Consider the following 15994-nt stretch of genomic DNA (forward strand, 5'->3'; position numbering starts at 1 on the left):
TTAATACATATGCATGAACACTGCTTTAGTAGAAAAGATATACCCAGAAAGTCCAATGTCATCACAGTTATGAATTCTAAAAAATGTTAACAGTAACTGTTATTTATATGTATGATAGTCTTAAAATATATTTTTTTTTATCTGGGTTATGATGTATCTGGAGACGTGTTGAGCAGCTCTGGGTAGTTTGCAATGTAAACTTGTAAATACAATATTATTATTTGGTTTTTTTTTTATGATTTTTCCCCCTCTATTGTTTCCTAAGGTTTTGCATTGCTGATTCCTACAAAGCTTTTTATTTTATTCATCTGCTTTTTTTTCCTAGTTATGGATTGTTTTCAGATTTTTAGCTACATCTGAAACATAAAATAACATGCTTCCAGGCAGAATGTAATTGTATTGTTATCCTATTATTAAAACTCTTCACTGTGCAAGCTTTGGTTTTATTTAGTAATTTGCATTATATTAAATATTTATAATAAAAGCACCACTTTAAAACAAACTATGGATTGAAATTGAAATATATATTTGTGACCTGAAATCAATGATTGTGCTAATTTTAATTAATATTTCCTGGAACACTTACATGAGGATATTTTATATTGCTGCAGTGAGCAGAATGAAACATGCATTGCACATGCATCTACTTGCAAGCTAAAACAAATTTCTTCTACCCATATATCTTCTTCCATAATTTCTTATTAAAGACAACTATAGTTAAAAATGGTAGAGTATGTCCAGTTAAGTTATATTACACTGTAGCATGTTTTACAAAACAAAGATAATACAAATATTTTTAAAGATTGTTTTGGTGCTTAAAGTACCCTTTAAGTGATTTGGTCTCCAGTAAATATGTAAGTTGTCTGTTTATTAATGCATGTTAATTGGTTATATTATTATTTTATTCATATTTTATGAATAATTTTTATATGTTATGAGGTGACTTTAATAAATAATTGAACACGTATTCCGCAGTTTATTTGTGTGCTCCCCTTTAATATAATTATTTTTCCCAACATATAAAGAACAATTTTGTAATAGTGCCTTAGAAGGATAATATAGGCATGAAAACAACTTAAGCTTAATATAGCAATATAGTATAGATATTGCCCCTGCAATCTCACTGCTCAATTCTCTGCCATTTAGGACTTAAGGAGACACCCAGGGCACCAATACAACTTTAATACATTTGATAGATTTTGGACTAATTAATATGCTGTATTTTTGCATGTTCAAACCTTTATAGTTTTTGTACAAAAAAATAATTCTTTGCAGAATGCTGCACCATTAGCCGGCCTCTTTATCCACACCCATCATGCCAGTAAGACTCCCTTCTCAAAGGTACTTTTAATTCACACCTGGCTGCAGATAGTTAGAGAAACTCCAAACAGGTGGTGATATCTCTACAATATGTCTTCCTTAGTGCTGTATGCATTGCTTTAATAAAGAAGCCTTTTTCTGGAGTGATGGGATGGCAGATTTGTAGTGCAGCATTCTGTAGAACATTAGAACTTTAAGTATTCAAATGCATTTAGGTAGTGTTGGTGCCCAGAGTACATTGTTAGAGCCTGCATTTTCAGTCAGAGCACTGTGATTGGTTGACTTCACATAAGACTTGCGACATATCCTCTCATACTGGAGTCTCAGAATTTATTTATTTTTCAGTATTTTTATATTTACAAAATAGACATGCTTTCACTAATTGTAAAACATGTACATTTCTCAGAAACAGCAATGTTAAACATTGTTGAAGAAAAGCACAGCATCTGAGCACTAAAACCACTTATTTTAAGACCACTTAAATTACTTTTGTTGGGGCGTGGTGAGCTATGCACCAATATGGCTACTTATGCCATGAGCTCCTGCGGAGTGCGGACCGCAGGCCATTAAGCATCATTAAATAGCTTAACCCCTTAACGACGCAGGACAGTTCAGGACCGTCATCGGCATTTTTGCGTTGCCGACCGACGATGGTCCTGAACCGTCCTAAATTTAAGAGGTACTTACCCGATCGCCGTCGTTCCCCCGGCGGCGATCGGCGGTGCTCCCGTTGTGGGGAGACTGCCTGCAGCCCAGACAGTCTCCCCATAGCGGATTAGGACCCCTGTGGCCATGTGATCGCCCAACAGGGCGACCACATGGTCACAATAGGTGTCCATGTGTCTGCCTGCAGGGGGACTGTCTGTGCTGACAGGCAGTCTCCCTGCAAGTGTAAAATTATAAAAAAATAAATAAAGTTAAAGTGAATAAAAAAAATTATTATTATATATGTGTATATATATATATATGATATATAGACATATATTATACCTATATAATATACGTCTAAATATCATATATATAATGTCATACTAAGTGTATTTTTATATTAATATGTACATATATTAATATAAAAATACACTTATAATTAAATTACACACGTATATATATATAATATATATAATAACTATATATATTGAGCTCTTGACAAAGGCGTGTGAGCACGCTGAAACGCGCGTCGAGCGTTTTGCCGTATTTTGTTTTTTAATACTGGGGGATGCACTTGGCTAACTTTACAATGGGGGAAGTCTGCTAGTGTTATGGATTGGGTGACTGGGCTTCGACCAGAGTCTGCTAAGCTATCTCTCTAACAGCAACAGCAATATCCAGTCCTGGCAGTGCTTAGAAATAGGGGGCTTTGCAGTTTATGCCTTTATACACAGAGAAAGACGAGTTTGAGGCAGTCCATACCTCCTTAGTCAGCTAGACAGTTTGTGGGGCATATTTAACGCTAGGCTGCCTTGAAGCAGCAGTCTATCTAATTGAATCGAATACACTCATGAGTCAGACCGGAGGGGGATAATATCATGGTTAGCTGGAACATTTGTTTGCACTATATAGCGGCAGGCTGCCTCGAAGCAGCAGTTTAACTAAGTGTATATAAGAACTGGACCGGCTGTTTTACACACTCTCAACCGATGTACATATACTTATATTTCCAATGTTATCGTTGATCTCCTTGGGGGATACTGTGTATAGATGTGCTTCATATAAGTTCCCCAGGCATACCCTGTAGTATCAGCTGTTTAGCAGGGTTCACAAACTGTTTTCCGATTTAAACAACTATAAAGGTTAGTTGGGACTAGGTTACTCCTCTATCATCTGGAGGCTACTAGACAAATACTAAGTCTGCCTCTGAGACACTCTAAACCTGGCAAAATCTGATGCAAAGGCTCCTATTTTTTATCCATTAGAGCTATATATAGACTAATGGATTTTGACTTCTGTCCCCATTGACTGAGCAGTTCCGTACGTACTACCATACTGTTGTAAACTTAGAGTGGCATTTCTAGGATACACTCTCCTCCAGCCTTTTTTTAGACTCTCTATAACGAATTTAAATTTGGACGGACACTACATGTTCATACAGGGATTATGTGTGTCTGTTCCCAACTATATGCATCTATAAATAGAGTCTAAAAATAGGAACTGCAATTCTACATTTAATAGCCAGGATACATACTAAACCCTACGTGCATGTAAGGGTCAGGGTGCTATAAATATCTGACCGAATATAGATTATACTGTATACCCTATTTTGTACTTAATACTATATCTCAGATATCTCTCTTTACCACCCTTACTATTGCTGGGGAATATCCAAATTGCATCCACACAGTTTTTAATTCACTTTCAGTTTACACGAGTGTTTCACCATCACTGTGTGTTTGTTTTGTCCGTAAGCGGCTAAATAAAGGGTATATCCCATAATTATTTTTACTTTAAATTTTGAGGTATCATTTCGTGGAATAGACGCCCTACTGTTTCATCTTTATTGGTGCTACTATTTCACTTTAGTCTTTTCTCTCTATATATATTGTATATATATATATATATATATATATATATATATATTATAAAATACAAATAAAAAGTAATTTAAATTAAATTAAACATGTAAAAATAATAATAAATTTTTTTAAAAAAATTATATATCTATACGAAATTTTATTCTAACTGTATTTTGATATTAATATATATATATTTATATCAAAATACACTTAGAATGAAATTGTATATATATCTATGTATATATAAATAAATAAAAAGAATACAAACTATTCATATGTCCATATACAAAATTACATAAATAATTATATAAATATAGACGTAGACTTCAAATATATAACTATGCATATATATTTAAATTCTACGTGCGTATTTATGTAATATTTTTACATAATTAAGTTATTTTATTGATTGCAATTTAAGGGACCTGCCTGCCAACCCAGGCCGAAAGTCCAGAGAATTTAATTTGCTGTCACTGTATTTTACCCTGTAACGTTCTACGACACCCTAAAACCTGTACATGGGGCGTACTGTTTTACTCGGGAGACTTTGCTGAACACAAATATTAGTGATTCAAAACAGTAAAATATATCAAAGCGTTTATATTGTCAGTGAAAGTGACTTTTTTTGCATTTTTCACACACAAACAGCACTTTTACTGATGATATAATTGTTGTGATACATTTTCCAGTTTTGAAACACTAATATTTGTGTTCAGCAAAGTCTCCTGAGTATAAAAGTACCCCCCATGTACAGGTTTTATAGCGTTTTTGAAAGTTACAGGGTCAAATATATGGGTCAAATATTTTTACATTGAAAATGGCCAGGTTGGTTACGTTGCCTTTGAGAGCGTATGGTAGCCCAGGAATGAGAATTACCCCCATGATGGCATACCATTTGCAAAAGAAGACAACCCAAGGTATTGCAAGTGGGGTATGTCCAGTCTTTTTTAGTAACCACTTAGTCACAAACACTGGCCAAAATTAGCGTTCAATTTAGTTTTTTACTTTTTTCACACACAAACAAATATGAACGCTAATTTTGGCCAGTGTTTGCGACTAAGTGGCTACTAAAAAAGTCTGGACATACCCCATATTGAATACCCTGGGTTGTCTACTTTAAAAAAAATATGTACATGTGGGGTGTTATTCAGCGATTTATGACAGATAATAGTGTTACAATGTCACTATTGATACATTTTAAAAATGTATGTTTTGAAACCGCAATATCCTACTTGTACTTATAGCCCTATAACATGCAAAAAAATAGCAAAAAGCATGTAAACACTGGGTATTTTTAAACTCAGGACAAAATTTTGAATCTATTTAGCAGTTTTTTTCATTCGCTTTTGTAGATGAGTAAAAGATTTTTCACATAAAAGTCAAAAAACATGTATTTTTTTCAATTTTTCATCATATTTTTTCATTTTTTTAAAAATAAATTACATGAGATTATATAAATAATGGTATGTAAAGAAAGCCCCTTTTGTCCTGAAAAAATCAATATATAATTTGTATGGGAACAGTAAATGAGAGAGCGGAAAATTACAGCTAAACACAAACACCACAAAAGTGTAAAAAGATGCCTGGTCGCAAATGTACAACATCGCAAAAACAGTCCGGTCCTTAACCCCTTAAGGACACATGACATGTCTGACACGTCATGATTCCCTTTTATTCCAGAAGTTTGGTCCTTAAGGGGTTAAGGGGTTAACAGCTGAAATGTGAAAATCCCATTAGACTTGGGGTGCCCCTTCCAGCAATGATATCACCACCCTCTATATATGTCTATATTGACCTTAAGGGGCCTTGCTGCAAGATTTAAGGGAGTACAATATAGCGACAGCTACATATGTCAGCGTTAACTAGGAGGCAGGTGATTCCCCAGGGAGGCTTGCTGACTTAGTAGGAACTGACTTAAGTCACCTGCTTCAATTCCTGCTAAGGAAAAAGGATTTTAGACAACTTACTACTCACCTCTACCACCTAATCAAGTAAGAGGTGGCAAATCTGCGTAAGACCTATCAGGCCTAGACTGTAGAGTTGCAGCCATAGAAGTAGGTCTATGGGAAGTTAGACACTATTCTGAATGCTTACAAGACTCTGCTAATGTCCAAGCCACGATGTCCACTACCATGATACCCTGGTTAGATAACCTAGACAATTGTGGTAAGAGGGTAAGAGGCTGCAGGGAAGGGGAGGCTTGGGAAGAGGTACCAACTTTACTTCAAATTCATCGTCCATTTAATAGTACCCTCAGACAGCCGTCTGGTACCCCATTGGCATTTGTGGGAACACACCGGTCCCTGCGCTCCCATTAAGCGTATTAAAATCTCAAAGAAGAGTTACTACACATAACATAACAAGCAGAATTCATCCATTTTGAAGGCTAGTTGATTCAGATTTGCCAAGATCTATGCAGGTCTATGCTTCAAGCCAAACAAACCCTTAGGCCTCTCACCAGTGCACTAGAAGCTTTGTAATATAACCTACCACTGAGGCTACCCATTATTATTACAAATTCCCTACAATGTTCAGAAAATAGTGATTTCAACATCAGCAGATGTTCCTAAGGTGACCAGAGAACTGGGACTACTGGACATCACGGTTACAGACAGTCTGTCTCCGGCTTTATTATAAATCGCACATGGTACCTTTGCCTGGCTGATATATACATAATACAATAATGAAGAAGAAGAAAAAAATAAAATAAAAAAAAAAATAATTTTTTTTCTCTGACCCAGCCGAGGGTACAAAGATGAAAAGGGAAATCAGGTGGAATACCAGCTCTCATCAGCTGTTGGGCGGGGTGCATGAGATATGGCAAATATTAACGTTTCCTCATCGCCCTCATGCCTTCTTAATATATTGTACGGGAACGTTGATAGGTGGGGGAGTGAGGTGATGGAAATGGGGGAAAGCTGAGGTGTTAAAAATTATATTGAAATATATACAAAAACAATTACATCTGGGGCACAGGGATAAGCCCCCTGGACTCAGTCATCCTATCTGTTTTCTACGGGTTCTCTTGAATTTGGGGACATGATAGCGAACACCAGACTCACAAGCAGGATCAACTGGTAAAAAGGTTCCTGGTTTGATTTTAGGTCTGACGCTCAGACATGATGAGCTGTTCTCTGCTGCACATCTTCTGTGATGTTGATAGTCTACCTTAGTATTGTTATGATGGGATTTTATTTTTCTATGTTTTGGGACTGGCTTCTTGGCTCTTTATTTTATTTTAAACATTTATTTTAAATCTTTTTTTGATTCACCCTGAGGGTGTAGATGAGAGGGGAACTGAGCACTGTTGTGGGATCTTTAGATCGAGGCTACAGATGCACTATAATGTTGGCCTATTGGTGATGGTTGAGGGGGAGGACGCTATAGCTATGATTGATGGAAGGGAGGAGGAGGAAAGAGATTTTGTTCACTTGTTTTTTTTTACTATTTGAATAATGCCGTTTTGGATAAAGCCTTTCTAGACCAGGTCAGGGGGATGGGTTTTGAAAGACTAATTGAATACTATTACTACCTGAATATATCTGTAACGGATCACTTGGCACCCCGACTGGGTACCTCCGTTGAAGGATGCTCCTAGCGCTTCCTGAGGACTCCAAGCACTGCAGCAGACACCACAACCACCGAACCAGAGAAACATATAAATTCTCTGAAGCATATGAATGCTGTATACAGCCGAATAGGACAAACCATGCAAATAGATTTACACTCCTAGCAGTCAAACTGGAATAGCATACAATAAATCCTCCCCCAATAATGAGACAACACTTCACTTTGAGGGTTAAGCAGGAACTCCACTGTAATGGCCACACACTGGCTTTTATGCAAGTCCCCATGCAAGGGGGGGGGAGGACAACCAATCAATGCACAGTACAACCAATCATTTACAGGAGAACCGTAAAACACAACCAGCACAAACATACATCCCTCCCCTCTGCCTGTGATATAATTACTGAACACAATGGGTTATTGTAATTTATCACAGGCAGGAAAAATACACTTTTTATACATACACTGTAACTTTAAAAATATGCATCATATTCACATAAAACATATTCAGAATCAGCATACTTTAAATATAAACATAACCAAAATTCAGCCAATTCCATCCATGGGTTAAAAAGTTAAGGGAAAGTCCTATTTGATCAAAAGAAGCATGGCTTTTCTGCCCAAAACCAGTTCCACAGAGTCTTCTATCCTGGAGATAATTGGGAAGTAATCCAATTATCTCCAAGGACAGAGGCAAAACTCCATTAGCCACATGGCAGACAAAGGACAATAAAAGACATAAAAAATACATACTGTTACATTTATCACATAGAACATACACATTCTACCTCTCCCCAGATAGCTTAGATCTGAGCGCACATTATTACCGGATGGTGCTCAGATCACATACATACAGTTCAATCGCCATGGAGCCAAAGTCTTTCATACAGTCTTTCAGTATACGGCTGGGCTCCATGGCATAGCTATCTGGGGTAACATGGCTTTAACAGTCCACAGAAAGGCACAAATAAACCTTTCTGCAGGTAAAATAAAAGTTTAAAATGCAGGACCATAGTCTAAAGGGAGCAGGCGAGCAACCAGGCCTCTCCTGTGGACAGTGTTTTTTTTTGTTGATTCCGCTAGCAATGTACTGTAGAATATAGCTCCATATAGGAAGGGGGCTTCTGTTCTGTTCTCAATTTCCAATGTCCTGGACTTCCATAGTAGAGTAGGGGATTGGCACAACTTCTCTTGCTGGCTATACATTCTTTGGTTCTTCCGGGCACTGTACCCTTAGTCCACTGTATTTTGCTCTGGGTTTGGTTACGGCTGGTTCCTAACTCTTTTCTTGGTTCTTCTTATTTCTTTTCTTTCTTTCCCCCCTCTATTGTGCCTCCCTCTTCCTCTTCCCCCACCAATTTTCTTTCTCTTCTTTGAGGGTGGAGATGGTGGCGGTTGCTACTTCACTCGAACAGATCTGGAGCGTAGGAGATCTAAGGGCGTAGGGGCTCAATATTCATGAGAAATGGTCTAGACTGCTGAGGGACCATCAGGCATGCAAAGTGTCCATTGCTTTTACTTAGGAGCCACACTTCCAGGACAAGGTCAACCGTTTTTTGAGGAGCATGGCTTTCCCCAGGCATATGCTTGTAACAGTGACTAAAAAGTGATTGTGCAAAAGTGGTATTTAGTAAATATTTATAGAATAAAACAGATTTACAATAACAGCTGCTGTAATACTACTGTATGTACATCCTCTTCACATACCGAGCCCACAAATACAACAAAAAGTAGTGCAGCTCTTACATATAACAAAAATAAAGTGCAAGTTCAGTGTTTTTGGTATCACTTGTAAAATTATAAAAACAAAATTATCTATTATATATACACTAATGTGCAACTCAGTGTTTAATAGTGTCCATTCTAAACCCTCCAAAACACTTATTTAATTACATGATTATGGAAATTTCATATATGAACCTTCAATATACAGATAACACACAATAGTGTAAAAACTTTATGTAACTTGGAAAAATAAACTCTAAAATGCAAAACTCTCAATTTTCAGGGTTAACCCACCTATCGTATATACTCGAGTATAAGCCGACCGAATATAAGCCGAGGCCCCTAATTTGACCCCAAAAAACTGGGAAAACGTATTGACTCGAGTATAAGACTAGGGTGGGAAATGCAGCAGCTACTGGTAAATTTCTAAATAAAATTAGATCCTAAAAAATGATATGAATTGAATATTTATTTACAGTGTGTGTGTATGAATGCAGTGTGTGTGTATGAGTGCAGTGTGTGTATGAGTGCAGTGTGTGTGTATGAGTGCAGTGTGTGTGTGTGTGAGTGCAGTGTGTGTGTGTATGAGTGCGAATCTTTTGCCGTATAATAGTGGAACCTGACCACCACATCGCGCGGGATGTCTGCTGTAAAGCGCTGCGGCCTAGGTAGACGGTGTGCTCTGTCCAGGAGCCACTCCGCAGTGTCCCTTGCCAGCAGCACGGCTTGACACAGGACTTTGATATAGTCGGGCAGAGCCTCATGTGTGATGCTGTCAGGGATTCCTATAAACCTGACATTGTTGCGCCTAGAGCGATCCTCTATGTCCGCCATTTTTCATTTTAGCCTCGTTTGTTCCTCACTGAGGGCTTGCAATTTAGCCTCCATATCATTTTGAGCTGAACATACGTATTTCTTCTGTGCGGACTTATAGTCAGTCTGTTCTGTCTCCCAGCTCAGACAGGATCCCCTGTGCTTGGCTGATCTTCTGAGATAGAGGCAGTCGCCATGCTGCCGTCGCCATCTTGGCTGGAGTGAAGACTGACCTTTTTGGCGGATCTGATCGGGTCCATGATTTTTTGCTGCTTGGAGGGCGCCATTTAGACGCCCGATGGAGCTCTTCTGTGTCGGGATTGGTGGGTCTATATCAGCTGTCTGTAGCTCTCGGGTCCGTCGGCCTGGGAGCTCTTACTCCATGCACCTTTCCCGGTCGGCCGCTAGCCACGCCCCCCTATTTTTTCTTTTACAATCTTTATTTGTTTTTCACAATATATCGCACAATTTTCACAATAAATGAGATTCTTTGGTCAAGTAGCAAATGATCGCAGTGCAGTAACATTTACACATGTAGTATAGCTCGGTATCTAACAAATACAGTGGAATAACCTTTGGGATGGGTATGACTCCAGTGTAATTACATATTGACATCCCTTATACTTTTAAGAGCGTGTGTGCAATCCTGTGCGTAAGTAAGATATCAAGAGTGGGCTCAGGATCGAACGGTGTTGTGGCGTAGTCTTTTGCGGTGCAGAAGTGTGTGTGAGTACGTATGGCTAACTGGGGCAATAAGGCAATAATGGGTATCGTCACCGCAGTTCCTTTGCCTTTACCGTACATGCCGTCCTTTCGCCCCAGAATGTCAGCACCTTGTAGCTCATTTCTTGGAGCTGATGGAGCATTTATGGGTGATGGTGAAGATTTTTTCCAATTCTTGGTCTGAAAGGGTAATTCCCGTATCCCTCTCCCATCTACTTGTATACCCAAGAGCCGTGTCGCCTCTACTAGACATGAGTAGCGCGTACATGGCTGAGATGCCCTTTAGGACTTGTTCCCTCCTGGTGCAGAGTGCCTCGAACTGAGTCAGGGGTCTGAATCTGTCTCCGGCCAGGCAGGGACCTGTAGTATGTTCTGTCTTGGTGGTATCGGAACTGCTCCAGTGGTGTCGATGGTCTGTCAGGGAGCAATGCAGCGAGGGGCTGTAGTTGGGTGGGTGTGCAACAGAGGTGCATATGTACCCAGTCTGCCACCCGGAGTCCTGCCAGGTCTGGGTTGTGCGTGATAGTGTTGTAGAATTATTAGGCCCCTTTAAATTTCTAACCTTATTCTGCTTCAGGCCTCATAGTTTAAGTCTTACAAGAATGCTTTGTTCATAGAAATTGTGTGTCAGCGGAACTGTTAGGTTCCTATTGAGTGAAACATTGTAGCAGCTAGTCTTAATAAAATGTGAAGTTACTAAAAGCCTTGAGAAACTAACCTTGAGACTAACGTACCAACTACTCAAAATGGCTGCTAAAGCCCCAATCCCATCGAGTGAACTCCTCGTGTTAACAAGATGGTGCTGGAATCTGGAGGAGAACTTCATGACGACAGTAGTGACCTAAGATGGTACACCCAGTAGGGAGGGCATTTGAATGAACCACTTAACACTTAACCAATTACTGATTTATAATTCTATGTTATCTTGAATTCTCCAGTGATGTAATAATGCCTTTATAAGGGTCTACGCACCCATTTTCTGTGCTCTTGCCATTAAATTTCCTGAAGTTCTTTCATTTAACCTGAACCTCGTGTCTCAGTGTGAATTTACTTCTGCGTGCACGCACCTTTATTATTTCCAATTTGGACAGGAACAGATAGTCATTCAAACTTATTGGTTTGCATAAAAGAATCTTTTACAATAGTGGTAAGTGGATTGGGCGATGTAGTCAGTTGTCGTTTAAATTGCAGCGCACACCAGACGCCTAAAGTACCATCTATTAAGGGGTTATGTGTACGTAGTGTACCCAGCATCCCTGTACCCAGCCAGAGTGCGGATGAGATCCTGCCCTCAGCCTGTTGTGTCTCTAGCGATACCCATAGTTTCCTTGTAGGGTGCGTATGCCAATCCAGGCATCTATGCAGGTGGGCAGCCTGGTAGTTTGTAGTAATGGACGGGAGGCCCATCTCTCCAGCTGCCTTGGGCAGTACCAAGAGGGTCCGCCGGAGTCTGTACTGGCATTATAAAATATTTTACCAGGAAAGATACATTGAGATTTCTCTTGTTTTCAAGTAACCACTACAGTGATGCTTGGAGTAACCGTATGACAACATGTAGATGTAGCAATTTGTATTATTGTTTACCTAGCAGTTGGCTTGTTTGCATCAATTTAACCCCTTAACACCGCAGCCAAATGTACAAGTTGTGAACGAAACAAAACGTAAACAAAACCTGGCATTTGCGCTATATGTCTGTCCAACCGTAATTCACCTCTTTCATATTAAATGCACCCCCCCTTATTATATATCATTTTATTCAGGGGAAACAGGGATTTCATTTAATATCAAATATTTAGCTATGAAACATAATTTAATATGAAAAAAATGGGAGAAAATAAGATTTTTTTTGATTTTTTTCGTTCTACATGACATTTTAACTGTTAATGTCATAATACTGTTTGCTTTTACTGCAATAAAATACACATATTTGTATTCAGCAAAGTCTCACGTGTAAAACAGTACCCCCTATGTACAGGTTTTATGGTGTTTTGGGAAGTTACAGGGTCAAATATAGCGTGTTACATTTGAAATTGAAATTCGCCAGATTGGTTACGTTGCCTTTGAGACTGTATAGTAGCCCAGGAAATAAATGTACACCCATAATGGCATACCATTTGCAATAGTAGACGACCCAAGGTATTGCAAATAAGCGATGTCCAGTCTTTTTTAGTAGCCATTTGGTCACAAACACTGGCCAAAGTTAGCGTTCGTATTTGTTTGTGTGTGAAAAATGCAAAAAACGCCAATTTTGGCCAGTGTTTGTGACTAAGTGGCTACTAAAAAAGACTGGACATACCCCATTTGCAATACCTTTGGTTGTCTACTATTGCAAATGGTATGCCATCATAGGGGTAATTTTCATTCTTGGGCTACCATAGGGTCATAAAGGCAACGTAAGCAATCTGGCGAATTTTAATGTGAAAAAAATTAAACACAAGCATTATATTTGACGCTGTAATTTTTGAAAACACCATAAAACCTGTACATGAGGGGTACTGTTGTACTCAGGAGACTTCGCTGAACACAAATATTTGTGTTTCAAAACAGTAAAAAGTATTGCAGCAATAATATCGTCCCTGTAAGTGCTGTTTGTGCGTGAAAAATGCAAAAAACGTCACTTTTACTGGCGATATCATGGTTGTAATACATTTTACTGTTTTGAAACACTAATATTTGTGTTCAGCGAAGTCTCCCGAGTAAAACAGTACCCCCCATGTACAGGTTTTATGGTGTCTTGGAAAGTTATAGGGTTAAATATAGTGCTAGCAAATTAAATTCCCTATACTTTCGGCATGGGTGGTCAGGCAGGTCCCGCTAATTGTAATTAATTAGGATACCTAATTATGTAAAATTATTACATAAATATATGTGTAGAATTAATATATGTATATATATACATATGTGTATATATACGTATATATATATATATATTTTTTTTTTAATATTTTTATTTATATATAGGTATATATATAGTGATATATACGTATATATTTATGTATATAGATATATATATTATTTCGTTCTACGTGTATTTTGATATAAATATATATATATTAATATCACAATACAGTTAGAACGAAATAAAACACATCTATATATTTTTTAATATTTTATTTTTAATTATTTATTTTATTTTATTTTTTTACGTATTTACATATTTTTTTTTTTATATTATTTATAAATATATATATAACAATAATTATATATATATTTAATCAGTATCAGTCTACGTGTAATTTGATATTAATATATATATATATATATATATATATATATTAATATTTAAATACACGTCGTGTATGTGTAAATGTGTGTGTATGTGTATATATATATATATATATACTTAGATCATATATATATAATATATATGATCTAAGTATATTTTATTTGTAACTGTCATTTTTTTTATTTCTTTTTTTAACTAATATTTTTTTTTTTTTTACAGGACAGGGGGCAGAGACAGTGTCAGCCAGTGATGTCACATCACTGGCTGACACACAGGATCAGTGATCACAGTGACTGCCTGTCACTGTGATCACCTCCTGCAGATTGGGTAATTGACCACAGGGGGGAGTGCCTGGGTGGTACAAGCACTCCCCCCTTCCAATCTGCAGGGGGATCACTGTGCCAGTTACATGTGTCAGCCAATAGGCTGACACATGTAACACTGATCGCAGTGACAGGCTGTCACTGCGATCAGAGAGCTCTGAGATCGCAGTGACAGCCTGTCACTGCGATCTCAGACCTAGCAGATCGCGGTCACTGACCCCAGGGGGACTGCCTGGGGGGCCAGGTAAGTCCCCCGACCGCGATCTGCAGAAGGGGAAAGCCGCCGGCCGCATGTGTCAGCCGATTTGAAATCGGCTGACACATGCTTAATACTGGTCGCAGTGACAGCCTGTCACTGCGATCATAGACTGCAGATCGCGGTCACCGGCCACAGGGGGGGTTGCCTGGGGGGGCAGGCATCCCCCCCGACCGCGATCTGCAGCGGGCGATTAGCGCCGGCCACGTGGGCGGCCATTATGGCGAGGACGTACTATTACGCCCGCCGGCGTTTAGAGCCGGTTCCTGCAGGGCGTAATAGTACGTCCTCCGGATTTAAGGGGTTAATACAAAGGTGTTCCTTATTAAGCTTCCTTTAAAAAAAAAAAAAAAATAACATTAATTGTCACTGACATTAATAAGTATAGAGGTCATAAAACAAGAAATGCATTGACATTTCATATTACTCTTATAACAGGAAACTTTTCATTTAGAGCGTCTCTGGTAGAATAACCTGTGATTTCGGACATAACAGTGGAATATGTTTTAATTAGTTGTAGAGAATATAGTTTAAAAACCTTGACCTTTGCACCTGAGACTACAATTTCACACATCAGTCACAAAGTGTGAAAAACATCTGAATTGCAATTATATTACAAGAAAAACAAAGTGGTGTGTTTCAGTTTAATTGGCATAGTCACTGAGAACATAATTGTTTGATCCTCTTTTTATTGTAATCAGCATAATTACAAATAGTTTGTGTGGAATCACGTCATGACATTTCACTCCAGGAGGCAGCAGCAGTCATCTGTGTAGTGCTAATAATGTTCTGAAGGTTATTAGGGTTAAATAAGGCAAATTATACCGAAAACTTTTCACATGACAGCAAACAGAAAATATAATAAAACAAAGTTTGCTAACAAGAAAATAGTTACAAGTGTGTAATAAAACATGTATGCCCTTATGCATAGTCGTTTATTATAAACTAAATCAAATTAAACAGCCATTATCAATTTGGGAAATGTCCATCAACATCTGCAGTGCCAAGGTCAGGGATCATCTCCTACATGATATACCACATGAACAGCTGTCCTTTAATGATGCGTTATAAACTATGCTTATAAAACTGAACCAAGGCACAGAATTGCATATTATAGTTATACACGTAACTGCCCATATAACAACATGAGATTCTGCAACAGGCACAACCACATGCTACCTCTACTTTGGAAAGAGTTAGGAGAAGAGTTTCTAAACTGGGTTATGATTGCTTACACGGAAACGTTCTTAACATGTATAGCTTGGAGGAAAGACGAGACAGGGGGAATATGATAGAAACATTTAAATATATAAAGGAAATCAACACAGTAAAGGAGGAGACTATATTTAAAAGAAGAAAAACTACCACAAGAAGAAGACATAGTCTTAAATTAAAAGGGTAAAGGTTTAAAAATAATTTCACTAAGTATTACTTTAAAGAGAGGGTAGTGAACGCATGGAATAGCCTTCTAGTTGAAGTGGTAGAGGTTAAGACAGTGAGGGAGCTTAAGCATGCGTGTGATAGGCATAAG

The sequence above is a fragment of the Pelobates fuscus genome, chromosome 2 (genome assembly GCF_036172605.1).
Source record: "Pelobates fuscus isolate aPelFus1 chromosome 2, aPelFus1.pri, whole genome shotgun sequence".
NCBI classification, from domain to species: domain Eukaryota; kingdom Metazoa; phylum Chordata; class Amphibia; order Anura; family Pelobatidae; genus Pelobates; species Pelobates fuscus.